Raw genomic sequence first — 27,341 nt, 5'->3', positions numbered from 1 at the left:
AAGAAAAGTCGTAACTGGGGAAAACTCAGTTGTCAAAAGGCTAACAGTTTCAGTGAAGCTAAAGGATAAATGGTTTTTCAAAAATGGAGTAATAAAATTTGAATAGTAAGCTTCCATCAGAGAGTAGTATAGTATATTAGTGTTTTGATCTGATGTCAATGATCATTTACACTGATGAATGATTTGATGAAGGAGTTAACTAGTATTAAGAAAGTTAAGTAATTTGGTTGTTGGGTGAATTGGCTACATGTATACTAAGTGTCAACTTGGAGAATATGGATGGAAAAGATAAGAACTTTCGTACTTTAGTACGAAAACCATAAATATATGTGAATAATTACATGACCAAAATGGACTAGATATATATGATGTCATGAGTTCTCAGGAAGATATTATTATTGAATTTTGAGGTATAATTAGTTGAAAATGAACCATGAATTGTATTTGTTTAATCACATTTCTTTATACTATAGCACATTGGAAATGAGAAAATAGGTAATGAGCTTCGAAATGAGATAACAGGGTCACATAACTCTTTCCTACGGGGAGCTCACAATGTAATAAAGGCTAAAGACCAATAATCAGATAGATTACTTCAAAAAGTATATACAGAATGAAACAAGAACACACAGTGGGATTGTTGAGATCCATTGCTTTTATGAATATGAATTAAACTAGATGTTTGTCACTCTAAATAATTGATGGTAAATTTAAAATTAAATATAACTCAAATATCACCTTTTGTTAGGAAAAATGAAGAATTTGCCTCCATATCAACTAAACACACACTCCTGGTATGAAATATGATGGATTCCTATTTAACAGATATGCCATATTTTATCCTATGTCTTTGTCCTTGAGATTTTTCCCTTTACCACAAATTATTTCATAACTTGAATAATAACCACATACAAGTAGACAGGAATATGATTAGACAGTGAACAAAAAAATATTTTGGTGACTGTTTCAAAGACATTTTGGTGACTAGATTGAAGAGGGAAGGAGGAAAAATAGTAGGAACTTGACTGAAAGAAAATTGGTTGACATACCTCATTATGTGCAAATTATGTTAGTGACATTATGAATAAATACTAACTGACATTCAAAGGTAGAAGTTGATGTTTACATAGTAAAATGCTGAAGATTATGACTTAGAGATTAAAGTGTTCTGTTATGAGACACTATATAGGAGTAAATGAATTTTTGAAATTAAGTCAAAAGTGAAGGCCACTAAGTATGAATCCAAAGAATAAAAGACCAGAGCATTACAGGAGTGGCCTACATCAATACAGGAGAGGAAATTGGAATGAGGAATGGAGAAAGTACTAGTCTGAATGGGAAAATAATAGTCTGAAAATCCCAACCTTTTCTCTGGACCCAAAACTTTTGGATAGTGTGAGAAAGGAAGACATGCACTCGTACAGTCACAGGGAGGTATGAGACGTCCTGCGAAAGCCGCATCTCAATAAAGGAAAGGAAGCAGAAAAATGTGATGAAGAGGTTACAGTTGTAACTAATGTAGAAACAGAAGACCCACCAGGCATGAATCATACACTGGAGATCACGAGGGAGGAAAGGTGGCGTAACACTAAAATAAAAGTCAGGAGGAAGGACTTTCTGAAGGATGGAAAGGAAATATCATTAAGTCCATTGCCCACTGAAGCAAAAGAATCATTGACAAACACTGTCAGAATCAATTTACTTCAGAGTTCTGAAAATTAACCCAAGTCTTGCAACAGCATGAGCAGTGCTTATATCCTGTTGCTGCTAATGCCAACTGGTTCAGCCACTGTGGAAAACAGTACTTAGGTTTCTCAAAAAATTAAAAATAGAACTTCCATATGATCCAGGAATCCCACTTCTGGGTATATATCTGAAGAAGATAAAAATCACTATATTGAAAAGATATCTGCGATCCCATGTTCAAAGTATCATTATTTATAATAGTCAAGATATGGCAACAACCTGTGCCTATCAACAGATGAAAGGCTAAAGACGAGGTACATGTGTGTGTGAGGGTGTGTGCATGTACACACATAGCAAAATATCATTCAGTCTTGAAAAGAAGGAAACCCTGCTATTTGTAACAACATGGGTGGTCCTACAAGGCTAAGTTATGCTAGGTGAGATAACACAGAGAAAGACAAATACTTTATGGTATCATTCTTCCTCCAAGATCTTTAGTATATCAGCCGGGATCGTCCATTTGGAGCCAATGTCAGCTCCAAAGTGTCAAAGCAAAACAAAGCTGAGCCTGAACAAACCTTGGAGAAGAGGTTACTGATCTTAGTCCTTTGCTTGTCCAACACCCACCACTTTCCTCCCTCATGCCCAGGCCTGGTACTTACTGAGGTATCTCTCTGTACCTACCTAGGACATGCAGCCTGTCATTCAGCACAGGCCTTTATTTCTGATTTGATTAAAATTTCAGTTCTTATTCAAAGAGAAATAAAGGCTTATTATAGGGGGAAAAAATAGAAAGAAAGAAAAAGGAAAAATAAGAAAAAGAAAAGGAAAGCAAAATGAAGTCTGTGGCTTGCATTTTCATTTTCTTATTGTTACCTCCTAAAGTGTTGTTGGCTGCAGCAAACTGAATCTTTACCTTGCTGAGCTGGGAGTGGAGAAGGAGCATGGTGTTGGTTCAAATACCATACACTCTCACTTTTCTTATTGAGTATTCACAGATGCTCACAAATAGATGTTTTTTCAAATTTTCTGTTCACTTGTAGGACTATTTCTAGAGCCTTTAAATGGTTCTTTTTTTCAGCAGTTTACCCCAGTTTCACTGGGGAGGTTAATGGAGCTCCTTATATTGTCATGCCAGAAACTGATTTTCCATCATAATTTCTTGCTGCTTTGCATACCTGCTAATTTTTGGATGCTTGGCAGACATTGTGAATTTTACCTTGTTAGCTGGTTATTTCTGTATAATTATAAATATTTGTGATCCTGTTCTAGAATATATAAAAAAATATTTTAGAATCTCATCTAATTATACAATCCAATATTCTGAGTTTTTTTCACTCTGGCTGATGGGATCAGATATTATTATTTTTGGTCCTGTGTGAGCGCAAGGGATTCTTTGCTGTAATAGTTTAGCCTAACACAGTTTCCTGTGTCTTTAACGCATGTGTTAATTACTGCATAGCTGAATACTTGAGGGGGAATCCTCTAAGAATCTCCAGCAATCACTTTCTGTTCAGGTTCTCTTCGCTGGTACTCTGTCCTAAACACTAACAATCTTAATATTCTCTGAATTTCAACTCGGTATCTTCAGCTACTGGAGACTGAAGGGCTTCATCTGGGTTTCCTCTACCTAAAATGTGTAAGTTGGGAAAAATACAGGGTTATCTTCTTTGTTTCCACTCTCAGGTATCCCTTTCTTGAGGTACCCAATGTCCAACATCTGGTAGTATTGCATGTATTGTTTACCAACTTCTAAAAAAATTTATTTTCAGGTGGGATGGTAAATCCCATCCTTCTTACTCTTTCCTGGCTCGAAGCAGAAGTCTTTTTCTACTTCCTTTGTTTTGAACAGCTAGACTATAAACTAAGGAGGTGGACAGGTTTGTTTTTCTTCCTCCCTTCCTTCCTTGCTTCCTCATACGACTTAATATCTGTATCAGTGTTGGAAAATAAGCCAGCATTTCTTTAGATTTTCTTCTGACTCATCCTCTTTTTTTGGTTCTCTGGTTCCCTTATCTTAGATGTTTTTATCATTTCCTACAGAGCTAGGATCTTTTCAGTATTCTCCATTTTTCTATCAATATTCTTTCTACTAATACATGATTCTACTAGCAGAATCTTCTATTCTGTTTCTAATTTAATTAACTTATCTTACCCGGACTACCATAGTAGCTTACTGAATCTATTTTCTACTCTACCTCTACTGCAATCTATTCTACAGGTAACAAAGTGGTATTTTAAACATGAAGTAAGAACTCCTCCTCTTCATAACGCCTTATAGTGTCTTCCCATTGCATTTAAAATAGAAACCTAACTTCTAGCCTTGGTCAAAAAGACTTGCATGTTCCTTGTAAACTTCTCCAAATTTAACTCCTGCCCCTTCACTGGCTGCAGCAATTTAAGGCTTCTTTCCACACTTTGTTTCTGCCATATTCACGCCTTACTTGAGGCCTTTTCACTTACTATTTTCACCCCCTGGGCTATTTTCTCCCATATCTTTGCTTGTCCAGCTCTTGTCATTTCCTGTGTAATCTTTTCCTTGACTAATTGATCTAAATTACTGTGCCACCGGCATTCCTTCTCTGCTGCAGCCTCCTGTTTTCTGTTCCCCACGGCACTTACCTCTGTCTGAAATTATCTTTCTTATTTGCCTGTATTTTTTTCTCTGCCCCTCCCTCTAGCAAACACACACTTACACATATATGTATGCATGATCATAAGCTCAGCTAGGGCAGGGAGAATTTCTTTCTGGTTGACTGCTAAAATTTTAGCATCAAGGAAACTTTCCAATCAAATAGGTGCTTAGTAAATGCTAATTGAATGAGTGAATAAATTATCCTCACAATGATGGACATGGATTAAATTATTATGTCTATTTTACATATGGAGAAACTGACTCAGAATGATTGATAAATATTCAGCTAGTAAATGGCCAAGCTCAAAATAGAACTATAAGTTTCCTCTTTGCTCTACACTATGCTGACAGTGTGTGTGTGTACTATTGCTACTGTTGTTGTTTTTAATTGATGTAAATATTTATCCTTTATTCACTGGGGACATTCTTAAGAATTCCTGGGGTATAAAATTTGTTGCCCCTGTTGAGACCATGGCATAATCTGTGTGAGCATCTCAATATATATGATAAACATTGTGACCAAGTATCCTCTATCACTCATTCTTCTAACATTGTTCTAGAAATGCATTTAAGGCAATGACATCAAAATCCCTTGTTAAAATAAAACTATATAAATTGAGATGAATGAGATCATATGTCAAGGAATAGTAATACGTCTGTCTTTGGGAAGTCACTTCCCTCTGGCCCTTTGTTTCCTCATATTTTCAATAAGGAAACTGTCCTAGGTGATCTTCCCATTCCATTCCTGATCACTCCAAGAATTCTCGATTTCTCACTTCATTAGCACCTCTTCAAGATTTGTTCTCATTGAGTTCAGTATCAGGACCACTCCTCCTAGGCAAGTTGGTACATCTTGAAAAATTCTTTGGTACTCCAACACATCCTTTCCCTTTCTCCTGTTTAAAACAACTTTCTCCAACATAACTGAGAAACTAAGTATCAGCTAAGTTAACCCAGTATCAGGAAGTAGGATGCTGAGGACATGCATGACACACAGGAGAGTTAGGAGTTTGAGAGCTAAAGATGGAGAAAGGCCCAGGGGCAGACCTCGCAGTAGAAAAAGTACAAAACAAAACAAACTAAGCAAACATAGACTGGAGGAAAGATGCACAGCAGAAGCTTTATACAACTGGGGGTTAAAAATGGGAGAACGGTAGTATCTTGTAATCTGGGGGTAGTAAAAGGCCAGCAAAAAGTGGGTCTAAAACGAGACCTCAGAGTTAGATGGAGAGAATAGTACTACATATGATTAATTTTCTTTATTTACCTCAGCAAAGGCACCATGTTCTTGTTCAGGCATTTACTTTCCCCACCGTTTCCTAATCTTCTGAATTTTCTGTTTCCCTCTTGGTTGTGTTAATAACTGAGGAAAGGTCTGCCCCCTTAATGAATATACACGTCTCTCTTCCTATTCTTCTGTTTACTATATTCTCTGCTTCCATGCTGAGTAAAATAGCAAACTACTACATTTCCTTATAACTTCTAGCATTATCAATAAAATCTTTCTGCTCATTTACAAAGATAGGCCATCCAGTAAAGCTTTTTCAAAGTTTATAATCATAATTCAACAGGTAATCTGTTAAAAATATAATCAAACATATAATTTGAATTATTCCTAAGGAGAATCTTCAGCCATGAGAATGCCTGCATTGTAAACTGTGATTCTTTTTTGATACATGTGAGACTCTTTTTTGGATAGGGGTTTTTAAGGCAGCCTTCCTCACCAGTTTTTATATTGACATTCCTGGTTCCCGGATCCTTATATACACTAGTTTTTTATAATTATCTGGAGCTAAATTTCAGGCTCATCCTTACTGCAAATGCTCTGGTCAACTCTGTCCTTTGTTAATGAGAATTTGAGCGCCCTAGTTGAAGGGCAAGCAGTTTGCCATGAAAGCCCTTGTCCCTCATTCAGATTCCTGTATTCAGGCAATTGTGCCTTTGCTTTATTCACATCTAGGGCTCAACCTAGTATTTCACACCTAGTGTGGGTGGTCCTGTTTTATTGTTTTGGATCTCAGTCTCTTCCTGGACAATCTGGTTATCTCCTTTAAGACCTAGACCCTTCCTTCCATGAGCATTCTAAATTCCGAAGATTTATCCTTAGAACCTAGTCCCTGATGATGGTACCCTGCTTCTTACTAGAATTCTCTTGTGCCAACATTCTACATTCTGTCTGGATCTGTACATACAGCCTGTTTCACTGTGATTTTTCAGCAAGTGGATTTGACACAGACTTGTGATCTCTCCCCAGGGCTTCCTGATGCTGCATTCTCCAGCTATTGCTGCAACGATGCTGTGAAATAAGCAGCCCCCGAATTCAGGGGCCCATTACAACAAATGTTTATTTCTCAGTCGCAGGTTTGCTAGAAGCCTTGACTCTGGCGAACATTTGGGGATTGACTGGGCATGACTCAGGCTGTGACTTGGGTTCAGGTCCTTCATATTCTGGAGCTGTATTTCTCTCACGTCAAATGGCAGAAACATAAGAGGGACTAGGAAAACACATGATGTCTCTTCAGGTTTTTATCTCAGAACTAGCTCATTATCACTGTTGTCCAAACAAATCTCATAACCAACCCCAATATTTAACAGGCAAGAAAGTATGCTCTGTTCAAGGTAAACCACGGCGACGAAGAGAGGGAATAAAGAATTGTGGACAAATTCAGTCTACTGCACATTCCCACAACTTAATTAGGTTAATGGAACTAGTCAACATGCATTTCAAAGGCTATATTCCACTCATTTATTTATTTAGAAATAGCTATTGAGTATTCATTACATATAAAGCATTAGGGTTTCATTACTGAATCATAAATTATCTCTGTCTTCATTAAACTCAAAAATCTTCTGGGAAAGCCAAAGCTGTCAGTGAGGTATCATACATGTTAAGACATTAGAGTACATACAAGGTGCTCCGGACTCCTAACCCAGTCTTGGTAGTTACAGAAAGCTCTCTATGTGAGCAGTTTTCTCATTCAGAAGTAGTCACCTGCCACATATTTTTATCCCCCTTGAGTATACTCAATTTCTGTTTTTCCTACTTTTCTACTTAGATCTGTCCCTCACCGTTGGCTGAGTTCTCAATTCCTGTTTTCAAAGAAACCTCCATAATCAATTGTAACTGATTGAAGTTTCACTCTGTAAAGTTGCTAGTACTGTTACCAAATGATGATTCTCTGAGTAAACAATTTGATCTAATTCTAAATTCTCAAAACATTTAAAATCTATTTTTGAAAGTAAGTAGATTTTATTTTTAAATTTAATTTTCCTGTCAGTATAAGGATATGTTAATACACACTGAAAAATATTGGGTTTGTTACATAATGGAATACTTTGTGATGAAAAAATTTCCAGCAGACTCAGTAAAAATTTTGATCAGTTCTTTTGTAAAATAAAAGCCAAACCTTGCTCAATTCTGCAATTCTGTGGAGCCAATATTTTTATGCTCTTTTTCCTTCCACACCACTTTTAGGCTTTCCAAGGACTACCAGATATTCCTTTAATGAATTTCAACTCAGAATTTCCCTGCTAACATCCAAGAGGTTTTCAAAAAGATTGCCTCCCTTGCTATCAAATTCAGAATCAAAAGGAATAGTATGAGTAATTCTCTGGGATTGACTCCATGTCTGATTATTTAATGATCTCAGAGGTCAAATTTACAACCTACTACAAAATACGTAAATTTGGAGATGACCATCTAGTAATTTAAGAAAGATATAGTAAAAACTCATTTAACTAAGTCATTATTCACTGGTTCTCCCAGGCAGGTTCACTCTGCATTCCTTCCATACTGATGCCCACAGTACGGGGATGGTACTAAGCTGATAAGCCACTTTCCACCCACATCCCCCATCAGTGGAAAGTTGTGCACTTAACAAGTGCCAGCTGGGTTGGTTTTCAAACATTTTTAGACTGGTTGTATCAGTTATTATACACACCAACTTTAAATAGAACGTAAATTAATGAAATGCTAGTGAAAAAAATTGATTCATTGAAAGTGATGTTGAATGAGGGAAAAACTTCATCAATATAAATTAGTGAATCTATAATTGAGATTCTAAAATATACAGCCATATAGGATAGGGGAAGACAACTGAAAAAGAGGGGAAAAAACTTAAAAAATCTAGAAGAATTCTGTATTCAGATTGAGTAAAAAATGCTTGTAAGTTTTCACTCCACTTTAAAGAAACCAAAACTAGAAATCATAGATTATGCATGACAAGCATGGTTTAAGAAAGATGATGATATGCTACTCTATTTAGAGGACTTAAATACAAAATAACTTCAAGTGAATTGGCAAATGATTATATACCTATTTCATTTACATAAAAATAAAATATTCATTCTGATTTTATGTATGCTTCATTTTACACACATATATATATACACACATACATACTTAATACTTTTTTTGTTATAGTATCCCAGTTCAGTTAATTTTTTTTAGCAGAGCCAAGTATTGTCTCTTAGCATGTCAGTAATAATAATAAAAGGTGTTTTTCATTGAGCACATATCCTGTGATTTATAAGATCCTAATTTGTGTGTATTAGCTCATTTCATGCTTATAGCAACCCTGTTATTGCCACCTTTTACAGATGAGGATACTGAGGCATAGAGATGTTAAGTAACTAGCTCAACATTTTGTGCATATCAAATGGTAGAGCTCAGATTATAACATGGGCAATCTGGCCCAAGAGTCCATGAATTGAACCTGCATGTACAGTTTATGATTTTATATATAAAGATACTGACAAATCATTGCCCTTTAATAGATGGACTGAATGAATGAATCAGCATGAGAAACTGAGTTGGTATTTACTAAATTATCCCAGTGATGGTCACTCAAACTAAAGTTGTATTACAAAAAATTTGCACTCGGGTTCTGCACATGTTTCATTTAAACAGGATAGTTTATCCCTTTAAAAAATTCCTTAGCCCATTTTGACTTACATCTCATTACTAACCTCTAAATCCTTACCACTGGCCACTTTTCGAATGCCTTCTAATTCTGAAGAAGAATTGGGAGGTCTCTCGCTTATCTGGTCTCTCTTCTTTCTTCATAAAACTCAACTGCATTTATAGCATAACTTCAACTTTAGTTTTCCCAGTTCAGTGATCCATACACTGGCCAAGAATGGAAATGGAGTAAAAGCATCTTGAGCCAAAATACACCACCAGATGTAGGTCCTCCTGCTGACCACCATTACTGTGTCCTTAGTCCATGAGCTTAGGATGCCACTGAGGCCACCAACCGACTAACAAACCAGCCATAAATTGATTAGGACAAAATATATTTTTCGTTTTCTCTTTTTAAAATCCAAAATTATTCATTCAAAACCCCCAGAGGTAGACTTTGTATGTGACATCCTATATTTAGCTCCATTAAATTCAAAATACCTACTGACAAGTTCCCTGTCTTTGTTACAGTCAGCTCTAAGAAAAGATTTCTTAAAATTCTTAAATGTATTTTGATTATGAACAGCAGGAAAATGTCCAGGCAATTCTCATAATTCAAGTGAAGAGATGGGTGCATTAGCAAGTACTACATTTAAAAATAACAGTTTTAATAATCTAAAGTGTAGCTATAAGTAGCTATAAGAAAAGTAATTCTTTGTTAACTGTGGATGTTTTATTCACTTGATACACCTCACTGGGCAACCCAATTAAAAAAAAGTAGAGTCCATGAGTGACTTATGGTATTGTGGTGAATCTCTCTTAACTGATACTTGCTGAAACCATGAATGTAATTAATACATTGGGAAGTGTGTTCCTATAAGAAAACTACATGGATAATAGCAGGGTCCTTTGCATTCTTCCATGTACTCAACTTTTCCCATTCCAAATTAATGACCATTTACTCAATTGGGCTTATTTGAGAAAAAAAGTGAAAACGACAAATACCGGCCAAAATTTTTTCCTCTAATATGTATAATTTAGTATCAGCTTTCAAACTGCTCAGCCAAAGAAATAACTAATGGTGGTAATTTCAGACAATGGTCTTTTAATTTCATAAGAATGAATCCATTCTCCTGAATTCTTCACTATGCACTTATAAACATATGTTTGCTTCTGAACGAGTTTGTGCATACAACACACATGTAAACATCATGACATCCACCATGTATAATCATTCTTTTTCTGGGTGTCAAGGAAATTTCATTTATCTTTTGTGGAAATTGTGAATTTTTCAAATCTGCTTTAAAATGACTTGTTTTAAAATCAACACTAGGTGTTCTGGCTCCACCTTGTTTTCCCACTGAATACAACTATAAAATATGTACAGAACATGTAGAGCAGTTATTTGAACTCTGTGAAGTAAATCAAAGAAATGAGATTGGAGAAAACCTGAATTTAAAATTTCATGCAACAAGTGGGTTAGCTTGCCATTTCTTTTCTTCTAATATTTCCCAGCCTGAGCTCAGCATACCAGAAGTGGGCAGTGAGGTGTATATAGTGTCCAGAAGAACCACTTAGTTCTGTCATAAGAAGAAGGAAAGGAACACTTAACACTCAGAGGATTCATGGAAATCACCTGTTTTTTTTTCCTTGCTCTCTGTTCTCTCATGCCCACTGCCAAGCAGTCCCATGGTGGTAATGACAGAAATTGGTTCCATAATTCTGCAGGAGCCAAAACTCTGAGGAAACGGAATCTTTCTCTCTGTTCAATGAAACTGATTCCAAGAGAATCCAATGAACCTATAAACTTGAGGTTCTTTATTCTCTCTTTGTCTCTCTCTCAGTTTCTTTTATGTGAGACATGGACATAGTTGCAGAAGTTCATAGCAGAGTGGGGTAACTAAAACTCCCGCTTTTTCACTAGAGGAGCAAAAAGAAGAGCTTTAGGGAACTCAAAAGCATTGGGAAAATTATAGGGAAAGAGCTGAATAAAGTGATTCATACATCTTTTTAAAAACTCCTGAGCACATCAACCTGCTCATGCATGGATCTGATCCTATTCAGCATATCAAAAGCATTAAGAATTGAATTAATAGATCACCAGCTATTCTCCATTGGATGTAAATATGACTTAAGCTCTCATAACAAGACATTCAAAATATTCAGATGCAATCCAAAATTACTTGAAATAAAAAAAGTTAGAAAAATCTCAGCTTACTTGGGAAAGGGCAATCAATAGACTTTTGTACCAAGGTGGCATAGATTTTGGAATTTTCTGACAAAGACTTTAACACAAGTATTATAAAAATGCTTCAGCAAGCAATGTCAATACTGTTAAAGTCAATGGATAAAAAAGATCTAATTAAAAGAAATAGAAGATAAAAAGAAAGACCAAAGGGACATTTTAGACCAAAAATCGTAATAATCAAAATAAAAATTCACAAAATGGTCTTTCAGTAGGTGAAGGGATAAACTGTGTGTGGTAAATCTAGACAATGAAGTACTATCTGTGCTAAAAAGAAATGAGTAACCAAGCCATGAAAAGATATGGTGGAACCTTAATTGACTATTACGAAGTGAAAGAAGCCAATCAGAATTGGATACCTAATGGTATGATTCCAACTTTATGATATTCTGGGAAAAAACCTTATAGAGGCAATAATAAAATCAGAATTTGCCAGGGGTTGAGGGGAAAGGTGGGATGAATAGGTAGAGCACAGAGGATTTTTAGGGCAGTGAAAATACTCTGTATGATACTATAATGATAGATACATGTCATCATACATTTGCTCCAAGCCATAGACTGTACAACATCAAGAGTGAACTGTAATGAACACCATGGACTTGGGGTGATAATGGTATGGCAATGCTGGTTTATCAATTGTAATAAATGTACCACTCTGGTGGGAAATGTTGATAATGGGGGAAGTTATGCACATGAGGTACATGAGGTAGCAGGGTCTATATGGAGAATTTGTCCCTTCCTCTCAATTTTTTTAGGAATCTAAAACTGCTCTTAAAAAAATGAGTACTTTAAAAAATTTCACAGGTGGGGCATAATAGTCCAAAGGAGATGACAGAACAGATTCAGTGAACTTGAAGATATATCAATAGATAGGAACAATCCAATTTGAAAAACAATGCAGATGAAAAAAAAAAGAGAAAGAAATGTCTGAGATTCCTTTATTTAGTAGTTTGGGGAAATGTATCTAGATTTCTTCTCATTCCAGGAGACCAATTTTAGTATCTGGGAGTTTATATTATGCCTATAAAATAAGATAAGGGCCTCCGATCTTGTATATTTGCTTAGTGGTAAATGATGGTTAGGCCACCTGGCCTTATCCCACCCAGTCTGCTCTAGTTACCTCTCCTGGCATTTTCCCTTTCCCTGGCGGTTAAATTAGACCCCTCGTCTTATGTCACGTCTCTGACTCTCAAACACCTAGCTTTAATAGTTGTTTTTATGTCATTGGGTTTTTGAGTGATTAATAATCTTCTCTGATTTACTGCTTTCTGTGGCCCATTCAGTTTTCAGCTCTGCATTCTCCTTTGCCATCTCAAGATAGAGTCCCTCTTGTGCGTTCACTACACAATTCTACAGGCTTACTTTCTGATTTACCAGCCCAAAGTAAGTGTTCTGTCCTCAGTTACTATCAATTTCCTGAAGCTAAATTCCAGAAAGGTCTAGCCAGTCAACACCGTACTGAAAGTGGGATATCTTAGAATTTGCCTATTTTGCTAGGCATGGAGTACTGAAGAAAAAAGATTGTTTTCTTTGCTGACTTTGTGACTTTAGAAATTACTCACTTAACAATTTCATGCAGTGTTTCATTTCTAATTGATAGATATCATACTTCAGCATAAATCCCCACAGAATGCCAAAATAGGAGTAGTTCAATATTTTAAGGAGATAACTTTTACTGGAAGACTTATTTTGTTTCTCTCTTCTTAAGCTTTAGTTAAAGCTCCTTTAAAATTCTCAAGTAAGCATTTCCTATTGATCCTCTGATTCTCTGGCCATTTTAAGTCTGTCTTCTCTGATTTAGTCTTACCTGTTAATCAAGAGGTCTTCAGAGATTTTTATAATGAATGTTCATATGACGATAACCACAAATGTGAACGATGGATGAGTTGTGAATTTGAATTGCTCAGAAATAACATGTCACATAAAGCATTATTTTTCTGTTTTCTGGTCATTTGTATTCTCTACAGAATACAGACTTGCAGAATACAGAATCCCTGCCTCTCTTTTGTCAAGTAAGAACAGTCCAACTAAAACCTGAAATTCTATCCTTCCCCCATAAAAAATCATTAGGGTTTGCATGGCCAGAGCATCGAAATGATACTTAAAGATAGCTTTTATTTTCCCCTTCAGTTTTTCAGCCACAAATCCCGTACAAAATCTCTGTGGTTCTCTGGCTATTCTTCCTGCCTCTGTAAGTAATGCAACAGAATGTAGCAATAGTTGTTTGGAGGAAAGCGCTGCAATTGCAGGCCTCTGTAGTCCTCTACCATGTCAGGCAGGGCACTCACCAAGTCTACTTATGTCAGGATGAGTGATGGTAGAGGCCCTTACAAGGCCAGTCTTCTCTTATGCAGGAATTAGGCTTGAATTTCAATTTTGTGCTGGTTCTCATAGAGAAAGAAAAATTATGTGGGTTGTTTATTTCTTTAAAACAACAATAACGACATCCCATACTTATCACAGCTCCAAAATTGCTATTCTAGAATGCAGTGTCACACTATCAATATGAGGCCTTTAGTATAGTGTTTCTTCAGTTGTGATCTTCAGACCACATGATCAGAATCATTTGGGCCCACCCCCAAATCTAGGAAATCAGAATTTTTGTGGGTAAGGCTCATAAATTTACACAGTTTACATTCTTCCAAGGTGATTCTTCCTCTACTAGGTAGAGAATCCCTGATCCTGGATAAGACTATATTTTAGGTCAATAAATATGATGGCCCAACATCACCAATGCTATGTAGTTAACATCTGAAGAACAAGAGTATCCATCAAAGATTAAGAAAAAGGAACAAATAACTTAAAATCAGTAAATATTCCACTTCCAGTACAAAAAATCATTTATTAGAACCAAGAAGGACCTTAGACATCATGCAGTCTAAACCTTACAATACAGGAGGAAATTGATTGCAGTAGCTGTTATTTATAAGTACTTATTATGTGCCAGGCATTATGCTAAGCACTCTATAGGGAATATTTGATATAGTCTCTGTTGCTCAGAGTTGAAAAGGATTTAAGGTTATCAAGCATGTTATTGGTTAAAATTGACTCCATATTCAGCTCAGCCATATTCCTGTTTCACCCCAAAGCTTCTTATTTTCTTCCTGGAGGAAAGGTGGATCCCACCCAATTGTATGTGCCCCTTAAAATGAGTTTCAAGTACTTATTTTACAAGTCACACTTTTTAACAAAATGTTTCCTATCTACTTATTTTTTCATTTTCCCTAAAGAAGGAAGAAATAGAACTCTCTACAAGGTCATACTTTGACCCTATTCAAAGTCTAAGCACAAAGTACATTGTGTTAAAAGGAAATGACTAGAAAACATCCAGATATAAAGTTTTATGGAAAGAGCACCAAGAATATTAGAATTAGTTTCCTTCTCAATGACTTATTTCTAATTTTGCAATGAACAATTACACAGTATGATCTTTAAGCAGTCATTTAATTATACATTCAGTATTGTGTACGATTCTGGATCAGGCAATTTGCTCATTCTCTCTAGGAATCTGTTCACATGTGGACTGTACATATGTTTCAGCCAACCATTTGTCAAGCATGCTTATATCTTCTATTTCTTACAAACCTTGTCCTTTATTTGAGTTTCCATGAATTTGTAAGATCAAAAGCTGTGTCTTCTCTTACATTCTCTTGTGGCTGACTTCAGACATGAGGACTAAGTAGTTCTGTCTCACCTGCCTATACCTTTCAGCAAAAAGGGCAAATACTTTAGTATGGCTGAACTACCAGGCTCTAGTCCTGGCCCACTTTTTTAGCTGCTCTTTATTTTATATTGTGACAATACTTGAAATTCCATGAGCATATAGCACTCTTGTTCATCCATTTATATGTACATATTGTTTTCTCTGCCTAAGTCTTTTTTTATCTGCCTGAAGAATTTTAATAAGATCTAACTCAAATGTTAACTGCAATATACTCTTTAACTGAGCCTTTAACAAGCGGCATTAATTACTTCCTCCTCTGTCTTTTCTCTGGAACTTGTATTTCTATCTATCATCACATTTGCCACTCTAGGTTTTAGTTGCTTGTTTGTATACCTGGTTTCTTTCTTAATTCTGATGAAGATATTTTGCCTGATTCTCCTTTTTCTCAAGAACTTGGAATAATATCTGATAATAGAAGCAAAATCCTATTGAATAAATAAGACTCATCCTTCCCTTTGTTTTATGTTCCTAAAGACTCAGATCTTTTCAATGAAGTTTTCTTCAAAGAAGAAAAGCTGTTAACTGAGAAAACACATTTTAATGGGAATGATCATGTTGATTAGTAGATTAAAGTTTAATGATCACTGGCCCTGGGGCTGCGCGGCGGCACCAGACCATCAGTGGGCAGCGGGCAGCCCACAGAGGCACTGGAGACATTGCTTGTAAGGCAAAGTTGTCCATACAAGTATGGATGATACTAGAACTTTACTTGATATTAAAGAGTACCCTGATCCTGAGGTTCAGAAAAACCAAGAACTAACTGGAAGAATGGCAAGAAAAGTGGATGGACCACAAAATTTCACTTCATCAAGAGCAAGGACATCAGTTATAAAGAAGCATTTAGATACTTTTCTTAAAGGCAAGAGGGGACTGAGGGGATTTTTTTGTTTTCGTGGAAAAGCAGTTGAGACAAAATGGTTTGCAGATGGAGGACACAGTGTAGTAGGAGTGGAAATCAGAGACTTTGGGATATGGGAATTTTTTGTAGAGCAGAATCTTTCTTACTCAAAAGAACCAATCATGGAAATTCCTGGAGCCAAAATAGTCAAGAATTCTTCAGAGAATATTTCCTTGTACTGCTGCAGACTTTTTCATCTTCCCAGAGCAAATACTGGCAAATCTGACAAGATTTGAGATAGAGGAGCTTTAGTTACTGTTAGCCCAGGTGATCATAAATGCTATGCAGATACAACACTGTCCCTAATGGATAAAGGGTTTCACTACCTCTGGGTGTCCTTTCTTTTGATCCAACTCAACACACAAGCTCACTATTTTATGTTTCAGATACTGAAATTAAGATTGTTTGGTCAGTGTGCAATATTCATTGTCTTGAGAAGGTTGATTCTATTGAGGAACAACATAGAAGTTGGGGAATTGACTCTATTGTTGAAAAGTTCTATCTATTTACAGTAAAGTAAATGAAAGATAAATAAAAGAAGTAATGTCAACATGTTTTTGAGCTTTGGGACAATTGAAAATTATCCTAAGATATGAAACTATAATGGTGACTTTTGGAAAAAAAATTACTCATAAATCATATCACAGATCTTTGCTCAAAATGCATATAACATTTTAGAAAAACACATACTTAAATGTTAGAGTAGGTACTGTTAGAATGGAGAGCATGATACCTGTGTGTTTTACTTACAGATTGTGAGATTTTTTTTTGCAATCTGCATATATTACTTGTATAATTAAAAAAGAAAAGAAATGCAGTGCATCTTAAAGAATATAATAAACATACAAAAATTGACATTCTTTGTTCTTCTTATGCAATTTTATGTGTAACAGAATCAATAAAAAAATTTTAAAATTAAATAATCACCTATATGGGAAAAAGTATTTTTCTCAAACTGTAAAAATAAATTTAAAAAAGAAAAAAAGATGATTTGTCAATACAGTGGGAGCTAATATTTTCATAGAGTTTTCACAGTTTCTGAAGAATGTTCTTATACTTGAACTTATTTTGATACTACCAAGATAGATATTTATTATTTATTGTGGTGGAGGAAATGGAAATTCCCAAAATTATAGGTGGTTTGCCCAATATGGCTAGTTTATTTCTTTGTTTCCTTTTAACTTCAAATTTTATGCTCACTCCACTTACAAAGAGAGGATTATGAATAAATAGCTTAGTGAGTTCACTTAAAGGAAAGTGGGTAATCTATTCCTTTTATAGAAGTATTCAAATTGAAAATTGATTTGGTTTTCAGTATCCCTGATGAACATAGATGTAAAAATCTTTAACAAAATATCAGGAAATTGAATTGAAAAATATATCAAAAAGATCATCAAACTTGACCAAGTGAGATTTATTCCAGGGATGCAAGAATGGTACACTATTTGTAAATCAATCAGTATCACACACCACATTAACAAAAAGAAGGATAAAAACCACATGATTATCTCAATAAATGCTGAAAAAGCATTTCACAAAATTTATTTCATGATAAAAACTCTCAACAAAATGGGTATAGAGGGCAAGTACCTCAACATAATAAAGGCCATATATGACAAACCCATAAAGGGAAAAGTTTTCCTTTATGATCTTGAACAGGACAAGGATGTCCACTCTCACCACTTTTTTCAACATAATACTGGAGATCCTAGCCACAGCAATCAGACAACATAAAGGCATCCAAGTTTGTAAGGAAGAAGCTAACCTTTCCCTATTTTCAGATGACATATATTATATTGAAAATCCTAAACACTCCATCAAAAAACTATTAGAACTAATAATTGGATTCAGCAAAACTGCAGGACACAAAACTAACATGCAGAAATCTGTTGCATTCCTATATACTAACAACAAACTAGCAGAAAGAGAAATCAGGAAAATAATTCCATTTACAATTGCATTAAAAAGAAGAAAATACCTAGGAATAAACCTAACCAAGCAAATGAAAGATCTGTACTCTGAAAACTGTAAGACACTCTAGAGAAAAATTAAAGATAACACCAATAAATGGAATCTATCCTGTGCTCATGGATAGGAAAAATCAATACTGTCAAAGTGGCCAGCCTGCCCAAAACAGTTTATAGTTTCAATGCAATCCTTTTCAAAACACCAACAGTATTTTCCAATGAACTAGAACAGATAGTTCTAAAATTCATATGGAACTACAAAAGACCCTGAATAGACAAAACAATCCTGAGAAAGAAGAACAAAGCTGGGGGGATTATGCTCCCTGACTTCATGTTTTACTACAAAGTCACAGTAATCAAAACAATTTGGTATTGACACAAGGACAGACCCATAGATCAATGGAACAGAATAGAGAGCCCAGATATAAATCTAAGCATATATGGCCAAGTAATATGCAATAAAGGAGCCATGAATATACAATGGGGAAATGACAGCCTCTTCGATAACTGGTATTGGCAAAACTGGACAGCTACATGTGAAAGAATGAAACTGGATTATTGTCTTACCCCATACACAAAAATAAATTCGAACTGGATCAAAGACCTTAATTTAAGTCATAAAACCATAAAACTCTTAGAAGAAAACATAGGCAAAAATGTCTTGAATAGAAGCATGAGCAATTTTTTTCTGGGCATATCTCCTTGGGCAAGGGAATCAAAATAAAAAAATGAACAAATGGGACTACAACAAACTAAAAAGTTTCTGTACAGCAAAGAACACCATCAGCAGAACAAAAGTCATCCCGCAGTATGAGAGAATATACTTGTAAATGACTCATCTAATAAGGGTTAACACCCAAAATATATAAAGAACTCATATACCTCAACACCCAAAAAACAAATAAATAAATTTCAAAATGGGTAGAGTATCTGAACAGATATTTCTCCAAAGAAGAAATACAAATGGACAACAGACACATAAAAAGATGCTCCACATTGCTAATAATCAAGGAAATGCAAATCAAAACCACAATGAGATATCACCTTACTCCAGTTAGAATGGCTACTATTCAAAAAAACAAGAAATAACGAATATTGGTGAGGATGTAGAGAAATGGAAATGCTCCTACACTGTTAGATGGAATGTAAATTGGTGCAACCACTGTAGAAAGCAGAACAGAGGTTCCTCAAAAACATAAAAATAGGAATATCATCTGATCCATTAATCCCACTTCTAGGAATTTAGCCAAAGAAAACAAAATCCCTGTTTCAAAAGACATATGCACTCCTATGCTTATTGCTGTGCTATTTACAATAGCCGAGATGTGGAAGCAACCTAAGTGTCCATCAATAGATGAAAAGATGAGGAAGAGGTGGTACATATACACGATGGAGTAATATTGCCATTTGCAGCAACATAGATGGATCTAGAGGGTATATGCTCAGTGAAATAGGCAAGGTAGATAAATACAGATAACATATGATGTCACTTATTTGTGGAATATAAGAACAAAGCAAAACAGAATGAACAAAACAGCAGTAGACTCATAGACACTGAGAAGTGACTAGTGGTTATGGAGGGAGTGGTGTTGGGGTGAGTGGGTAGGGAGGGTGAGGGGGATAAAAGGGCACAATAATTCGCAATCACAATATTAGTGTGTCATGGGGACTGTGGTACAACATGGAGAATACAGTCAATGATTTTGTAACATCTTTCTATGTTGATAGATAGTAACCATACCAGAGGGGTTGATTACTTAATAATATGGGTTACTGTTGAACCACTGTGTTGTATATTTGAAACCAATATAAGATTGTACATCAGTGACACTCCAAAAAAAAAATACAATGTAGAGAAAATTGGTTTGGTTTTCTTAAAGATTATTTAGCATAAATAACTCTTTTTTTCAAATTGAATGGGAGCTCACAAACTATTATAAAAAATGTGTACCAGATCTCAGATGCTGAGATGTATGGCATGTGTATTTCCCAGTGCTGTTGCAAAATTTCAAAAAGACTTGTGGGAAAGAAGGAATTGCATCATCAAAAAAAAATCATTCCCCCCCCTTTTTTTGATGAATAAAGGAATAAAAGAGTATGGGGATCCATCCAATTTTTTTAATAGATCCCTAGTACACACAGACATGTAGAATGACTTATTTGCAATTGATAAAAAAAATAATAGAAATACAAATAAAATTGGTTTATATGTTGGAGTGTCAATTTATAGATTACTAGACATTTTAGAAATAGTTGTCCTATGGATCTTTAAACAAGAAAATATGGAAAACAAGTCATATTCTTTACCCTGTATTTACTCTATACATCATTTCAACAAAAATTCATTTAATTACACACAGTTTTGCAGCCCAGAGCTGCTATGTTTTTCTCTCCCCACTTCTTCATTTCTTGCCATAAATATTCTCTGAATTTAAAGGGTCTGACTGCATTTGAGAGCACCGAACCACCTGCCCACACTGAAGCGCTACACACCAAAGTCTCTAGTCAGAGTCGTATGTTGTAATAACCACTGAAGCACACTATTAATGGCTCAAGCTCTACTGTCCCATTTTTTTGACATTGATTTTCCTCTTAGTGTCACTAGCCTTTTTTTTGTGTTATGGACTGGCTCTTTGCAGTTAGTCTTCTATTCCTTTCCAGCGCCATTAATGACCCTGGCCCTGTGTGAGGGAATTTCCTGCCCTTCCCTGTGCTGTTCCTGCTAACCCTTCCTCTCCCTCGATTTTCAAAAAATGGGCACAAACAACTAAGACTAAATAATACATATTTCAAGGGGCTTCACTAAAGCTTAGGGAATAAGGAAAGAGAAATGTAAGTCATGCAAAAACGGAATTTCTCTCACCTACTAAAATGGTTCCTTGCATAGGTTCCCAGCTGTGTCCTTCCCAGCTTCCACCTATTCCCCAACATTAGAACTAACTACCCACTCTCCACAGCTCAGAAGATGACCCACAACAGCTACTGCCCATAAAGAGAGAGATTCCACGCCCCACCCCTCACCCTCCACTACAACCAGTCCATCTAAATCTCTGTTTCCTGAGTCCTCATTGTCTTTCTTTGGTTTAATCTCTTGCAAGGATGATTGAGATTGGGAACATCCATCATATTCCCTGGAAAACCCAACCCCATTATAGACATTTAGTATGACATTATGGTCTGGAAGTGACAATCACAAAGTATAATAACATTTCTAAATTTGAAAAAGTCTGAGTCATTTTATTTTATTCACATTCATCTTGAGATATCCATCTATGATTTTATCACACAGGCATCCATTTCAATTGCCTCTGGTGTACAAAGCATTTCTACTAAAGAAGTCATGCATCTCTCTGCAAACCTTTAACGTTTTTCAATTATGAGCTAGATTATATTGAAACTGCTTAGTGTGTCTTTCAAAACCCAATTCTGGTACCAAACTATTATCTCATGCTTATTGTTTCTGTTCCTCTGTACCCTATATTCCATTCAATCTTGTCAGATGAATAATTCCCCTTTGTATTTCTGTCCCCTACTGTTGCCTTAACGCAACTACTTTCCCACAGAAACAAGTGTTCATCCATGGACAGAACTCTTTTATTCCTCTTTATAATTACATTATTAACAAGGCATCATAGAACTCAACCCAGACGAACCACGCTTTTTGTGTTAACCTGATTTCCCTATGAAACTTCTTGTGCTTTTTTTTAGTGCATTAGACATTGTAGCTAAGCTTTATAGTTATGGAAAATCAAGCATTAATTAAAGGATCTGTGCAGATCAATACAAATCTGATTTTTTAGGTCCGATGTGCTTCCATGACTGAAATTCTGTAACGATCTACCAGCACCACCTGATCTACATAATTTACCAAGGGGAGAACTGGGGGAGAGTCAAAGTCAGTACACACTGGATATGCTCTTAATAAGTAAAGGGAGGACAACTGCTGTATCTTTTGCTTGTTCAGAAGAAAATAAGAGATTCTATTCTGTATGACCAAACATGTGAGTCACAGAGGTAATAACACACTGAAGAGGTTTAAAAAAAACACACAATTAAGAAAAGATTCCTAAAAGTGCTCTCTGAACAGCTAAATGCCAACTCATCCACTTAGGCACTAAAACATTAAAATTAAAAAGTACCAACCTCTTTTATCTTAGTGTCAAATGAATCTCATTTCAGTGTTTTTTTGCTGCCAACGTTGTTTGTTTTTGAAGAGTTGGCATTTATAGATGCAAATGACCAAGCCATTTAGTGAGTTCATAAAGTGGCAGCTCCAGACATAAAAGGCAGGGCTCTGTTGTTCACTGGCTTTAGGTTTTTCTTTATCCCCCTCAAATAGACATAATGAAATTACCCACAATGAAATATCTATGTGATGAGTATATGTCCAGTTATGTCTGAAAAACCTCTCTTGTAAACGGAAGACTAATCATTTCATGAGTTTGGAGATTCACTAAGCAAAAGTATATTCAGTCAAGAGTGTAATGTGGTGTAAGGAAGGGAAGCCAAATTCCAAAACAATGCAAGGGGGAAAGGGAGCAATGAGAAAAGGAAGACGAGGAGTGAAGACAGAGTGGACGAACCCGGCCACTTCCTTTCAAAAATGTCCTTCACAAGCACACGTATGTCTTGCGGAAAAGCAGAGTCATAACGAAGACTCTCTGTAAGTGCTGGACTGATGTTATGGGTCGGACTGTGATTGAGAATAGATTGATATAGTTTAAGCGTTTATCATGTCCTCATCTGCTTAAGGTATCTTCACATCTATTGCCTCTTCTGTTCCCAATGATACTGAAGTTACTCTTCACATTATTTGACTGTAGCAGAGGGATGTCTTTATAAATCACCTCTGCAATGATTAAAATTAATAAGAAATTATTCCATACATAGGTAAAGAAAGGCCATAAATCTTGAAGGTCTAAGTAACAGAAACAATGATATTGGTATCAATATAGCTTTGAGGAAATAAACAAGTGTGGGTGAACCGTGATGGCCGAACCTTGTTCTGACTCTGCAGATGCATGTCCATAACTTTAATGATGGAAGACAAAATAACGGCTCAGTTTCAAGCATCAGAGGGTGGGTGCAGAGCCCCCTTGAGAACAGAAAGCAGGGCTAAGTGCGGCTTTGTCATCACTGGGCAAGGAAAGGCACATTAGGAGGAGAAATGGCTCGTTTGATATAGCAGAGAAAATGGGATCCTTCACACGGCCTGACGAAGGAAATTTTAGGCAGTGGATTCTTGCTAATTCAGAGAATAAAGGAACTCCACATCTTTGGAAATAACTGAGACTAATCATAACCCAATCTTAAGTGAATTTCTCCAATGTATCTAGCAGAAGTTTGCCCGTAAGAAATCAAGAAATGCATGTTGGTGGAATGTATGTGCTATCGCCACCTGTGACCACAGAGCTAGTCATTTATTCAGTTTGTTCATGTTTTTTACTGTGGCATTGCCATTTTTCTTTCTTTTTTGCCATGTTCCTTGTCTTGTGTCTCCTCTTCCAACCTTCATTCCTCATTTTCCCTTTCCTCCTTCTCATTTTCTATACTTTCTCATTTTCTCTCTTTCTATACTCTCATTTTCTATCAAGTTAGTTAATCAGTTTGGCCCAGAATCTGCTATTAGTAATTTTTACTAGCTGAACCATTGATGTATTTTACTTGGGCAATGGGTTTCTGCATACTGAAAGGCAGAATATACAAATGGACAATGGCCAGTCTGTACATGAATATTATACTTTGACCCACAGCTTCTGCAGCAACCAGCCTGGGAAGTCAAATCACAATCACTACAATTACCCAGAATGGTTAGGACTTGATCAGTAACCGCTAGCTACCCTAATTTTTGCCCCTGTCCCCTTCATCCAATTAGGGTCAACCAGAGAAAGCCAGATATGCTCCAAAATCAACCACACAGAATACTTTGCTTCTCTTAGCCTGGCTCCAGTTTCCTCATCCTAGTGACCTCTACTCAGAGCATACCTAAAGCCTTCCCCTTTGTTTACTGTAAAGCTTTCTACTACCCTCCTACCACTGAATCTCTGCCCAACGCAAGGGATGATGTCTGACTCCCTTGCTAGAGAAAGCTCTAAATAAATAGCTCTGCTTGTCCTCATTTAGGTGACCTTAATTTATTTCCATAGTATTACCTCTACCAGTATTTATATTGTAAATTTCTAATTTACAAAAGAAACTTTGATTCTGTTTAAAATGTAAGTCAAGCTTAGCCAAACAATGGGGAGAAAGCTGTTTGGATTCTTGGGGGTGCTTGAGCCAGATGGTCCAGCTCTATTTTCTATAGACAATTTTCCAGAACTTGCTGATAGGAAGAGATTCTGTGATCTTTTAAACTTATGATGGTGTTTAGCAACTCTCTAAGCTCTAATTTACTGAAATGACTACTAAATAGCTGCTCTTCATCTCTTCCCTGTCTGCTTTAAATGGAAGACAGTTCTTTTTCCTCATTCTGCTAAGATTTCCAAATGTGCACTGATTTCTTTCTAGGATTATATTATCTCATATTTCACAGTTTACATGAATTGTTTCTTTTATGTAACATTTTAGGATATAGCCATGGATGAAGAAACTGAGGCTCAGCGAATCTAAATGACATAATCAAAAGCCAGAGTTGGTGTGTGGCATATTCACAGTGTGGTCTATCTTGCCCTGACTTATAAGACCGTCTGCTTTCCTCTGTATCACACAAGCTCATATAACCTCCCCCTTTTTTGTCTCTCATATATGAAAAGTTATCACTTCTTTTTGACCACTATTTGAAGGATTCAGAATGAAAATGTTCAATATAGGTTGAGTCGATGACTAAAAGAAACAGTTTTGTTCTGTTTTATTTTTAAATTTAAAAGTCTTCAAGGACAGAAACCATCTTATTATTTTGTAAGACCCGAGAACAATTAATAGTCTATGCTTGCCTTTCTAATGAAATTACAACCCTAACATTTTAATACAATTGAAATCAAGATGAAGTACTGCCTTTTGCAACAAATTGCCATAGATTGTATTTCCAAAGTGCAAGTCTCAATAAAATTACTCAGTGATTGTGAGGTTATAGAATGATTTTCTATATGCATATTCAATTACTTTTATTTTAGAATGAATTAGAAGAATCTAGTCAATATTACACCGTGGATTATTGTCATGAATCACTACTCAAAAAGCCCAGGTGAGGCAGAATCTTCCACATAAAATAGAAATATGAGAGAATACTCTTCCTTTAGAAATTGAGAAAAAGAAAAGAGAAACTTGATAATTAAAAAATATATTTTATTCTATAATACTTAAAAATGAAGGAGGAAAGGGGACATATTTAAAGAAAAAATTGAAAGGTAAAATAACAAGTCACAAAAGCAATCATGGTAGTGGTAGTGGATTCTTTCTCACACTGAGAATATTGAAATATAATTAAAATTGCAGGGTTGATTATGTATTAATGCACACAGAAGACCTTTACCTATTTACTTGCTCAAATTATGTAATGACCAGCCATGGCATTGTTAAATGTCAACTGCACTTAATCCTTAGATTGGCTGAATCAACACAAAAGCCTTAGGTTTGATTACACTTCCCTTCCACCTGAGGACTCCGTTTGACTGACAGACATTTTACAAATAAATATTTGTAGTTTTTGACCCGTATCAAAGCTAGGGAAAATGTATTTGATGATACCAGCATTGATGATACTAGTTGGTTTATAATCTGTCTTAAGAAAAGGATTATGTAAGACTACAATATCAAATACTTAAAAAAAACTGAATAGAAATTAGAAAACTTTAATTTTAATTAATTCATGATGCCTTACCAATCTCCAGAAATTTTACTGAGAGTACATAATTGATAACAACCTTGACTATATATAAAGCTCTATCCCATTACACATCTATATCCACATTATTTCATTTTATCCCCCAAATATTCAGTGAAATATATATAAAAGTATTAGTGTCTGCTTTTTTATAGATCAGTGAAATAAGGCTCAGAGAAAAGCAGGGACCAGTTCAAGGTTATACAATTAGTAAGTGACAGTCATTGATTAGGGCTTTTGATTCTCCATGGGTCTTGTCTCTACAACCCACTGAGTTAAATGTGACCACTCTGAAATATTCAGTATAGCATTAATTTAAATTGCATGTTTCTAAAAACAAAACCAGTGAATGGATTTTATTTTAATTTTTATATAATTATCACTACTGATAATAATTAATATAATGTATCAATAATAATGTATTATACCAATGTTTTCCAAACTTCTTTGAAAAAAAAGGATCCCCTAAATGCTTATTTCAAAAGGAAAGAAAAAATGAAATTCCCAGATCCACTGAATGAATATATCCAACATAGAGGTTTAGTGACCTATATATGAATAAGTTCCCCAAGAGATACTTAGGTTCAGGTAAACTAGGAATCAATGATGCAAATCAATTACAAAATAATCTAGTAGCTCCAGTATGAACATTTGTAGATGTGTAATGATCAAATATGTTTTAAGATAATATTGTATATAGCAGAAGGAATTTTGTATAACAAAAAGTATTTTCACCCAACTGTTATCATGCTTTGTAAAAGATATTAAAATATTCAAAAGAGAGAGATTAGGATGGTGAAGAGACAGAAAACTTAATGGAATGATAAATAACTAGATGGAATTGTGACACTTAAGACAGAAAGCAAGAGCTTCAAAGCTGTCTTAAAGTATTTGAAAAATTGTACTGAGAGGAAGAGAGAGAGAACTATGTTACTTAACTAATGGTGAGCATAGTAGATGAACAATAGATATTACAGGAATGAATGAATAGGTGACTAAATTAACAGAACCAGCAGGTAGAAGGAAAAGCAAAGCAAGGAAAGGACAGGGAAATAAAGATTACCTTAATATAAACACTAAGTTGTCTGCAAGAGCTGTCCACAGAGGTTCCGATCTACAAATTGCCTTGGTTGGATTGAAAAATCAGATGACACTTAATATTTTTTCAATATCACTGAAAAGAGAGGTGATGATTCTTACTGAAATTATACATCTTGCAAAAAACTAGCTCTTTAGAAGGTGCATCAAGCTCCAAAAGCTAGCCTTCAAGTTAGCATTCTTTTTAATTCCCATAAAATGAGGAAACTTTTTAACATATGGGGACAATTTCAGGAAGCAAGTTTTTCTGGGAGAGAAAATGTCAAATATTTTTCAATTGAGTATGTATCCTAACTGTTTCTAGTAGGAACAAACCAGCATTCCCAATAATAATAGTATGGCTTATTGTCTGTCTGCTCTCATCTA

At 35.5% G+C, this 27,341-nt stretch overlaps 1 pseudogene; it reads left to right on the top strand.

The window, feature by feature from the left end:
- The first annotated feature begins 15,877 nt into the window (after positions 1 to 15,877).
- LOC108408491 (thiopurine S-methyltransferase-like) lies at positions 15,878 to 16,608 on the top strand (annotated as a pseudogene).
- The last annotated feature ends 10,733 nt before the right edge of the window (positions 16,609 to 27,341 follow it).

Source organism: Manis javanica, chromosome 1 (assembly GCF_040802235.1).
Source record: "Manis javanica isolate MJ-LG chromosome 1, MJ_LKY, whole genome shotgun sequence".
Classification (NCBI taxonomy): Eukaryota; Metazoa; Chordata; class Mammalia; order Pholidota; family Manidae; genus Manis; species Manis javanica.
Note: the sequence above shows the minus strand (reverse complement) of the source record. Positions and strands in the feature narration are given on the sequence as shown.